The sequence below is a fragment of the Zonotrichia albicollis genome, chromosome 4 (assembly GCF_047830755.1).
Source record: "Zonotrichia albicollis isolate bZonAlb1 chromosome 4, bZonAlb1.hap1, whole genome shotgun sequence".
Classification (NCBI taxonomy): Eukaryota; Metazoa; Chordata; class Aves; order Passeriformes; family Passerellidae; genus Zonotrichia; species Zonotrichia albicollis.
In genome coordinates this window covers 26,441,456-26,451,714 of record NC_133822.1, presented here as the reverse complement: position 1 = coordinate 26,451,714, position 10,259 = coordinate 26,441,456, and positions in this window count along the sequence as shown.

Sequence of the window (10,259 nt, the reverse complement as noted above, 5' to 3'; positions counted from 1 at the left end):
CACGGTGATGCTATTCCAGCTGTCTTATGGCAAAATAAAGTAATCCCCTGCTGACATAAGGCTGCAGGGGAATTTGGGGTTTAAGTGAAAAGAAGAGGCTGTTGAAGAAGTCACAAAGTCACTCCTGGAGACTCAGGATCTCAGTCCCATGTCAGTCCATGGTGAAAACGTGCCAAGAGTGGGTGGCTGATGTCCTCTGGTTATTCAAGGTGTCTTGTGGAGCAAAAGGACCTTATCTATCACTGCTAAACTAAACATTCCCATTACATTCATCAGTAGGCAGGCATTTAAGAAGAATATTCATACTGTTCTTTCTGAAGTGTTCCAAGAGACCCAGCAGAGATAGAGAGCTTGCTCTTCTACTTTGCAGATTAAGGAAACATCTTTCAGGCCTCTTTATTTTTTAATAGGATGAAATTAGTAGCTGTAAGGTTCTGAGGAGTGTGATTCCTGCAGGTCACTTTCCATGTACTTATTTTTAATTATTTTTTTTCTTTTTAACTCTAGGATTTTGAACCTTTGCCATGTTCAAACTCCCACACATTTAGCTTTATGCTTCTGTCAGTTTTCTGTGCCCACAACAGACTAATCTGGAAAAAACCACCAAGATTATTGAGTCCAAACTTTGACTGAACACCGCCATGTCAATGAGACCATGGCACTAAGTACCATATCCAGTGGTTTCTTGACCCACTGCCTGTCTGGACAGCCCATTCTTGACCACAGTGAGGAAATTAAAACCACCAGTAATTTGATTCACCACATTGTGAAAATTTTATGATTTATTAATAATAATACTTCAGCTACATAATGCAGTTCAATTCTCTTCCCACAGTCTAGCAATATCCCAAGCAGGGAGCTGAGTCTGGGTTCAACTTCCATTTACAGAGAAATGACATTAGGGCATCTGGCGCATATCATAGATGCCATACTAGATGGGCTTCAGCTAGTAAGAATATTTTTACAGGTTTGTGAATAATTAAAACTGATTTTTTTTTCTCTTAATATCAAAACCAAATCTTTCACTCACAGGTCTGAAACAGTCCTCAAACAAACATCTTAAACACTTCTGTCCTTTTTCACAGACATGTATGTAACCCAATCCTAAAGACTATCACTGATGTTAACTGGATAACCAGTCCAGGCAATATACAGATTTGTATGATAGCAAAGATTTTCCTAATCTTTACTAAATCTTCTTTTCTGTAATATGAGTCCATTCATTCCTGTCTTATCCAAAACACATCTGGAGATTAGATTCTGCAGTCATGTGCTTACTTGAAAACAGGCCCCATCTCAGCTTGGACTTTTCCTTTTCAGGATCAGACCCGTGGTTTCACTCTTCTGATTCAGATCTTCCAGACTTCCCATCATCACTGTTATTCTCTGGGCTGCTTGTAATGTAGTGTTCAGAATTAAACACGATATTGCAAGGGAGTGAAGCAGAAGGATTACTGCTTCACATTCCTCATTGATACACCTCTATCATTTACCTTTTCTTGGGCAACATTGACACAATTCAGCCACTGGCTTGCTTTGACCTATGGTTTGTTTCTGCAAGAGCTGGGGCATAGCCAGAGACTTCCAACCTTCTGCCTTTTGCCTCTGGCTGTGTTTGCCCCAAGGAAGTTTCCTGCAGTCATTCCTACAGCAGCCAGCCCTGTCCCCACATTTAAATCATTTTGTGAAAACCACAGTCCTGTAGTTTATTTATGTGAAAGCTATGGAGAGTCACTGAGCTTATGACAGAGGGCATCTACTCCATCTGCTCCTATCCACAGGTCTGGGTTTGTAGGTTGAAGTTATACTGGTTTGACTCATTCTCTGTAAATTTTTATTGGCTATTAATTTATTTTATGTGCTCACCAAAATTTCTTGCTTATTTACTCCAGCTTTTTTTTCCCCCCAGGATCAAGTGTTTGACTAATGGTTCAAATGCATCTGTATCAATGTTTTACTTCAGATCAAGAGTGCATTTCTGAATTGAACCTCCAGCTACCTAAACTGTTGCTATGTGGCAGTATTTGCCAGAAGAGACAGAGGGGATAGTCCCCAGGCCCTTCCTTTCTCCCTGTTTTTAACCCAGGGAGCATTTTATGCTTTCTGGTCTCAATAACTCTGCCTGGCTCAGAGGGTTCATCAACTGCCTGCTCCAGCATCCAAGGATGAAACTCTGCTCTGAGCACACATTTCTCAGCTGAATACATCCCAACTCCTTTCTCTGTGTTTGTACTGACATCTTGCTCCTGGAGGGACTGAGTGGGTCACAGCACTCAGGGAGATAAGAACATTTGCTATTCTAGTAATAGACAAGTGGAGAACAGAACAAAGAATATAATGCTTTCTGCATCTTTGGGACATGTACCCTGGTTTAGGGCACCATGAAAGGGGCATGCAGGATCAGGTTTCCCAGTGTGGAGGAAGAGATTTCAGCTCTTCCATCACCACCAGCTAGTGCAGCACTCATTCCCACATCCCATAGTGGGGACAAGGTCTTGGAACTGCACATGTTCCCTTCCCCTCACTAATATCCCCATCCTGTCATTCCCAATTGTCCCTGAACAAGAAGAGCCAAATTGGATAATTTCAAGGAAATGCTGGTATAGAAGTAAAATTAGTGGGAATAAAGCTATTTAAAAAATATGTTCCATGCCATATGACTCCATTGGGAATAGTAAAATCTGTGAGTTTCCTTTCTGGCCACCATTCAGTTGTTATAAACGGTCAGATTATTGTTTTTCTGAAGAGGGAAGTCCATTCATTCATGTCCATGTGTAAGAGCAAAAGGACAAGCCCAGAGGTGTTCAGTAGGTGTGTGCTGAGCTGTTAATGCTTAGAGGCTGTAACCTGACAATCAGGGAGCATGTCATGGAACTTAGCTGGTTCATCAGGTTAATTTTCTGCAGTTGGAGCTGCTATTAACGTGTAGCGGGCATGGCTGGACAAGAAACTTGTCAGTAATGATGGCTGGGGTCTGCTTTCCCACCAACACCCTCTGAACTGCCTGGCATGGGATTAGCCCTGCCCTTCCAAATTGCCAGAGATCTGCTGTGCCCTTTCTGACATCCACGCCTTGTACTGTGAAAAGACAGGAAAAGCATGTCACAGTGGTTCTCTGGAGCTTACTGCAGCCTTGTGGAGTGTGGGTCAAAGCTAAATGCATTAAAAAAACAATGGCCAAACTGCTGTTGGCCCAGCTGGATCTGGGATTTAATTTGGTGTGCATGCAGTCTAATTCAGGCTCCATAAGCAGCAGTGCAGGTGGGCCCAGCTGCAGGGTTGTGTCTTTTCCTAGGACATACCTGATTTAATGAATGCTATGGAAACAGGTAAGGAAGGCCCAATGGAAGTGTGTAGTGGGAAGTTCTGGGTTTCCCTTGCTGGGTGAACTGGGATTTGCTCTTTCTAGGCCTCTCTGCAGCAACAGAAAGTTCAGAATTCCAAATCTCCTTTCCTGAACCATGGATAGATCCAGTGAAATCCCTGCAGTTCTGAAGTCAAACTAGTGTAAAGGAAACAGGGAATGGGCCTGGTGAAATCTCTCAAATTACCCATTCCTGTTATTGGAAGCTTCGTGCAGTTCTTGGGCCGACACAGCTTGTCCATACATGAGAGTTAGGTGAGTAAATGTTACCATGTTTATGAAAAAGGCCAAGAAACTGTTCAAAGGTCTGAAATTTCTGAAAAGCAGGCAGGAAGGAACATGATTGCTCAGAGTTTATGCTTGAACTGGTGTATTTGTTGGACTTTCTGCAGAAATTATTTGGAGCAAACTACTTTGCTGCAGCAGATTTAAATGCCAGTGTTTAATTCAGTGCCTGCTGCACAGACTGTGTTCCTTTTGGCAATCTCAGAAAGAATCAGAATTGAAATATGAATATTAAAGAGTAATTTCAAACTTCTGAAGTATTTTTTTTTAACCAAGACTATTTGACAGATAGTGTAGACATTACCTGTCTGGATATAAAATACTGAAAAAATTATAAATGATGAATTTTTGCAGTAACAACGCTGATTTATTTTTACTATAAAAGGATCCAAACACCTTGGAAAATCAAGTCAATATTGCAGACATTTACATATACACATCAGTTTTGATACTATGATTTAGATTCATCTTGCATAAATCCAGGTGTCCAAGTGAGCAGTGAGCTGGAAGCCTGAATACCTCAGCTTCTTTGTACAGTCAAAGTTTACAATTCAAATATCCTTCAGAAAATACCTGGAGAGAACATTTGAATGCAACTTAACTTTGGATTACTCTCAGAGAGGGGACATCAGCAGCTTTCCCCACCTGGAAAGTGAGTTTTAACAGTGCTAGGTGTCCCCAAATACTCAGCTTTTTCAGATGCCAGGTTAGTTTGTCCTAATTACATGGACATGGTTAAGCTTTTAGCCAGATCTACAAGCAGAAAAAGTTTTCCCCTGAATTCAGACTTGTAAATATCTTTGTTACCTTGATTGTTTAAAAAAAAATTTTGTTAGCATTGCAATTTAATCTTGATCCTCCCTAAAATCTTCAAAAATTTCATCCTACTTAAGGATCTTAATACAGGAATGATATTTTCTTTCTGTAGTTCATGGCTTTTCACTCTTTTTCCTCCAACTTGTAGGTATCTTCTTAAAGTGTTGGGGAATTTCATGGTTCAGCATTTTGTGGGTGTTTTTTTCTTTCCTCTCTCTCTTTTTTTTTTTTTTAATTACATCTCTGTTCAATGCATAAGCAAATTAATTTTTTTTATAGCCTGTTGTTCTTATATATTTTATTTGTCAACCAGCCTATGGTATTCTAAATCAACCTCAAAAAATTCTGGTAAAGAATTTTTTTAGCAGCTGGTAAAGCAAAAGATCAAAAATCCTGCCTGGTTTTCCTTTTTATAATGAAACTGTGAAGAACTAGTGGGGGAATTGAGCTCTTTAAGTAGAAACTGAGAGGGGAATGATATTTATTGTCACACAAGTAAAAGATTTCTGCAAAAAAAAAAAAATTCCTTGTAGTGTCAATGGCTTGTTTTGACAAGTTACAAGCATGAGTTACATCATGGCATATTCAGGCCAGCTGTTAGAAATGCTAAAGGTGAAGACATCAAGGGACATGGAAATATTTAAAAAGAGGAAAATTCAATCTAACAAAATTGTAGATTTAGAGAACGAGAACTTTTTACCTAATTATAAAATCTCTGTGTAAGTTGATGTTATGCACTAACATTCCCTCAAAGATTTCACTCACTCACAGTCCCACATCACAGCTGCAAGCCCCCATGTGTGTTCCCCCAGCAAGGATCACTTGTGTGCAACACAGATAGCAAAGGACACTGTCTGTCATGTGCTCATCATTTCTCTGGTGTTATTCTTGATTGACAACAATTTTGATGGGTCTTTGAAAACCTTTAGGAGTCAGTGTTTGTTATAGAGCAGTCTGTTGTTGAGGGTTCTTGCTTACTTCAGCCTCCATAAACCTTTGAAAAGTTGCTGATTTTGCCCATTTTAACTGGTTTGCTTGAAATTTATCTGTTTTTCCAACAGGTCAATGGGGGAACAAAAGGCTGCAGCCTTGTTGCCATCCTGTTGTGAGGATGCTGGAGCATCTTGTGCTCTGAAGTCATCCTGTCCTGTGGGCTTCAATGCAGGCCTTTTGGGCTTGCCCTAAATATCACATGACTCAATTTTACTGCTGAGAACAATGTTCTGGGAACAGTGTCAAGGGAATGGTGTTCTTCATTACCAGTACAGGCTATTCTTTTACCCCTTGTTCTACTTTCTCATCTGCTGCTGTCATATACATGTGTTTCCATTCATCCTGTGTTCATAACACTCTTAATATATTTCTTGTTAGAAATCTCTACCACTGTAGCAGCCAGCTCACTCATTTTATCTGAGCACTGGGTCATTAAACCGGCTGAGAGCATAAACATCTTCAATCTGCTGCAGCAGTTTGCCCACAATATATGTCAAAACTATTTACGAAATGCATGTTTATTTTACATATTAACAAATTCTTTCACTCAAAGCACAGGAATGTGTATATAGTGCCTCCTTTTTGCCTGACACTGAACATCCCTGCCTGCTGCTAATGGTTTTGGTCTGCCAAGTGTGTGTTGCCTCTCACTAGGAGAGAGATCCACAGTTTGAAATTGTGGCCTAATCACAACAGAGCTTTATTTTGGCCTAGTCTAGGGCAATTTGTACCTCTGTCTGTCTAAAGCAGTAGGTTTAATTATAGAATCACACAGCTTATAGACTGCTATGCCTTCTGAAACTGCTGCTGTAGCACAGCCTGGTGTAACCCTGAGCAACTCAAAATTAGCAACCCAAAGGAGTGTTCACATGTCATTTTGGCAGCTGGTGGGACCAGTACTATCTAGTGCCACTATTAGAGCAGCATGAACACCTTGTGGCACAGCAACAGTAATCATCAACTGAGAGAATCATCATCAGAGGTGCAATGAATTACCCTTCTTACTATAACAGTGATGTCAAAATGTGTCTACGGAGAACTCAGCACAATCACTATTTTTACTGTATACAGATTTCCAGGCAGCTAATCTAAGGCTGTTGCACAAGGAATGGCTTCTGCTGTTGCCATTATGCCATTACAGCTTGCAATTTCTGATGACTATATATTTTGCTTCTTTTATGGCTATGTTGAGTTGGAATTCCTGTTCTTATAGGTCTAGAGCAGTGGTGGTTTTCTTTTAAGTGAGATGCATCCCTTGTGCATGCATGTTACTCCTCTTCCTTTCAAAGTCAGCACCCTCCCTGTGCCTAGGCCTCAAGGTGGATGGGAACAAAGGAGTGGAGAGTTGTTCTTTGGGCAGCTCCTGTGTCCGGGCTCATGGCTGGCTGGGGCCCACAGAGCAGGCCCGGGATGGAACCACGAGCCCAGGCCGAGCAGGAATCTGCAGGGCTGGATAAATAATCCTCTTCATAATTTCTCCGTGAGCATGTGAATTGCAGAAGGCTGTACAAAAGATCAGGCAGAGATCAGGGGCCCCTGATCCCACCTTTGGAGTTCAGGCTGTTGGGAAATGCACTTCCCGGTCCCCATGGCTTGTGCAATGGGCGGCAGAGCCAGAGAGTTCCCGGAGCTCTGTGCCCCCTGGGCCCGGCTGTCTTCTCAGATATTTTGTGTCACATTTCCTTAGGCTCACTTGCCTCAAGGCAGCTGCTGAGAGCATTGCAGAGCTCAGGTCTGCATGAACAATCTTCCCGTGTCACTACCACGAAATGTTTTGGAAGATGGTTTTCTCACAGTCCAACTCAGCAGCCAGCGAATGCTCATTTTGGACTACCCAGGCACCCAATTTCACTTGTAATTGCTGCAGGGAAAACAAATAATTGAACATGTATTTGTAGAGGCCATAGGGCATCTGTGATAAATTCTTATTTTTCATTAAATTAACCCTATCCAAAAGTAGTACTGTGCTGGTTGTGGAGTAAGTAATTGGATTACTATCTTAATGAAGACACTGAACATTCACTATAAAATGATTTTACAGCTGGTTTTGGTTTTAAGCTGTTTCAGTCATGCAATTTTGATTGATTTCACTCTGATTTGTGGTGATCAGCTTCAGTCATGCAATTTTGATTGAAGTGCCTCCTGAAGGGAAACAGGGGGCTGAGGTGACCATTTGGGCCAAGAAGTGACTAAGCTGACATTGAGTAACTCACATACCCTGGACTTTTTCCTTGCTAGGTCTTGCAAAAGAATGGGACACAGAAAGCTCTACATTTTAGAGACAGGCATTATGTAGTAATTTTATCATCTTCCCTATTATGATACCCTTATCCTTGCCTTTGCAAGTTTTTTTGTCATTTTTTCAAAATGAAACCCGTCCAGGAAATTTTGGTAATGAATGTCCTACTATGTAACCTCTAATCATACTCTAAACCACAGTCAGACATCACACCTCTGCCTTGTCTCTAAGGAAAGGACTCCTGAAAAACTTTAGTAACTGTTGACAGCACAGCACTTGCAAAGACCTGTGCTGTGAATAGTGCCAACCCAATCTCTTACCTGTTAGAGTGTTTGAAATGCATTACATCTCCTTTAGCCCTCACCACCTGTGCAAACTACCTAAAGTACGTATCTTTGACATGTAAATATTTTTCTTAGTCTGGCTTAGTTGTACTGAGGCAGAAAGTGCAGGTATCTTCAAGGGGATGCTGTTCTGGAGCCAGAGCTCCTTGTGGCACTGACCACTGCCACACTGAACACAAGCACACAATGATTCCATCAATTATTTTTGTTTCCTCATTAAATTTCAGGCTGATTTCCCCATATCAAGTATTCCACAGCTCCAACCAGTAACTTTCTGTCTTTACTGATGTGTTTCTTAGAGCTTAGGGGGAATGACACCTGTTGGTCTGAAAACAAGCTTTTAGTAGGGAGGAAGAACTTCCCCCTGTGTCACTCTTCTCACAGCTCCATATGTAGATGGAATATGCCTGGATTCTGGTACATCTTGTTCAGGTACCAGAGTTGAATGCTTCAAACTGAGGGTGAAAAGAAGGTTGTTTCAAAATTGTAGTGGCACTTTTACTGGCGATACCTGATATCAAAACACAGGATGGTTTCATAAGAGAACTATTCCACCCTTGAAAATTTTCTTGGTGAAAGCTGAAATGCATTTTTGCAGGAGAGAAAGTTTTCTAAACCAGAATCTTGGTTTTTACTGTTCAAATTATGTCCAGAAACTGTGGTAAATTATCCACTAGAAAATAGCATTTCAGCTTATTTATCAAGATCCCACTTTATTGGGTTCCCCAGACATAGTAAAATATTTAATACATCGAATAAGTGCTTCCATATATTCCCTGCTCCACATATGAATAATGTCTCCATATATTCCCCATCTTCTATTACTTCAATTAATAGATCTTTTGTTAGCTCTGGAAGTTTCCTCAGGAGTTCAGGATTCTGCATCTCCTCACAGCTTCAGTAGGAACACTGTTAGCACTGCTTCTGAAGACAAGTTAAAACTTTCAAAGTATGGAGCCTCAGATTTTGCATTTTGAAAATGCTGAAAGAAACATCATAGGAAAAAGAAAGAAAAATTTTTGACACATAAGAGTTTTCACAATGTTATCATAATTGGCATCTCTACAAATACAAGGTACTATGGACCCTAAAAGCATCAGAAAAATAAGATTTATTTCTTCCCTCCTTTTAGAAGCAAAACACAGAGGAAGAAACTGAAAAAAGAGGGAGAAAAAAGTAGAAATAAGAAAAATTATTGTATTTTTATAAGTAAAAAATAAATACATAATACTCTTTATTTCTTCTTTTAATGAGTAAGAATAACAAAAAAACTTTTCAAAATAAAATTCCAACCAATTCTGCTAGTTGTGGTTTTCCTATCAACTAGCATTGAATTAGTTTAATTAAGCACCAGCTATCTGGGCTGAGTAGTGATTTAGCCAAATATCCAGTTCAGATGAAGCCACCTACAAAGGTCTGCTCAATGAAGGTAAGAAGGATGTGCAGCTGTATTTTCCCTGAAATACACAAATATTCCCAGAGACATCCTCTAAAGTGTTTCCTTTTTTTCCCCTCACTTTTTCTCACAGTTTCTTTCTCAGTTCTGTGGAATGACATGAATCACAATAGCATTAGGTACTTTTTTCCAACAACATAGTATTGCCATAGCAACAGATAAAGTGAGTTTGTTGTGGTGTTTTAGTCTAAATAAAAGAGTTCACACGAACATCAGCTGCTCAGGGCACCCTACAATGTCTGAACTGAGTATTGGATGTATGAACTCCTACTTCCATCTAGAATTTTCTGAAGAGGTAGATGGGAGTTTGACCTGCTGAGGATATAATTGAATCTGTTCAGGCACAACGTGTCATATGTCTGTGATTCTTACCACTAGTGGCTGTTTCCTTATGGTTCAAATTTAAACCCAGTTGCGTTCAACTTCTCTCAGACATCCCTCAGCCCCATCTTGCAGTCAGTTTATGCAAGTTGGCTCACAAAATCAGTCTCATTGTAGATAAAACCCTTTAATTTGAAGCAACTGCTGGATGATGCTGCATCTACAGACCAGATTTGGGTCTGGATTGTACAGATGGGGTTCATTTTTAATTGCAGCTAGAGTGAGAATGCTTACACACAGCATTGCACATAGACCAGCGGGGTCTTCCTGAGATAACTGGGAGCAGGGAAGAATCAGTTCAGCAGAATAGTTGAGTGCAGTCCATTTACATACCAATTCAAAAAGTGAAGATTTGGCTAGGGTGGTTTTGGTCATATTATT